The following is a 930-nucleotide window of genomic DNA, read 5'->3' as shown; positions in this document are numbered from 1 at the left end:
ATTCACTTCCGATTATAAATTTAGATTTTTGTCTCCCGCAAAATATTTCTAATGCCATTTCGCTCACTTCTTGCTTCAAGTGCTTCCATTAACATTTTACTTATTGCTGAGAATTAATTTTAATCACAATGGAAGAATTGTTTCCAATTTCCAATTGTTTCCTGTAGTTTCCTCAAAATCTTCACTTAATCTTCGAAAAACGCACTATTTTTATTTGAGAGAGAATTTTGCTCCAACTATAAATCTTCAAAGCGCTTGTTTGTGGTGGCAATTTGGCAGGATTTGCGGGGTTTCTTGTCTCAAAACGGCAGTTTCCTTTAGGGAATTGTTTTTTCGCAAACTTGCAAATTTTTTTGCTTCATTTCATTTATTTTTTATTGCCACATTAGCTGAAACTCTTCAATCACCATTTTGCTCCCAACACACTACGATTTCGATCAAAAAGTCGACACATTTTAACCAGAAAAAAACAATAGCCAATCCAATGGCTGGAACATTAACTTGAAGTGACTTTAATTAACAAACGCGTGTGCAGCTTAATTTATGGACCCTGCGGCGCTTATTCCCTAAACTCTCCCCTAATTTTATACGGGACTTTCATGGATCACCCCTCATGGAACAGGTCTTATTCTTCCCGTACTGAAATGCTGCAAACAGGTTTTCTAACGTTTATGTGATGCTATGTTGACAATGAAAAATTTTCCGTAATTAAACACCCAGAATGGCGCAAAAAAAACTGGCCGAGCTCTTGATATGCAAGACATCAATCTGACCGAGATTCGCTTCAGATATGTGCCAAACGCGATTGTTTCAGCCCTTTTGTTCGCGGTGGCAAAAAATGAGAACATCAAGAAGGTCAAGTCCCAGTTCTGTCGTGCTTCATTGCTCTTTTGCTTTTTTCCGTTCCATTAATAATCTACAATTTGCACA

Source organism: Dendroctonus ponderosae, unplaced genomic scaffold (assembly GCF_020466585.1).
Source record: "Dendroctonus ponderosae isolate FM_Combo_2020 unplaced genomic scaffold, Dpon_F_20191213v2 Dpon_F_20191213_2, whole genome shotgun sequence".
NCBI classification, from domain to species: domain Eukaryota; kingdom Metazoa; phylum Arthropoda; class Insecta; order Coleoptera; family Curculionidae; genus Dendroctonus; species Dendroctonus ponderosae.
The sequence above is the reverse complement of the archived record's forward strand: the minus strand, read 5'-3'. Positions refer to the sequence as shown.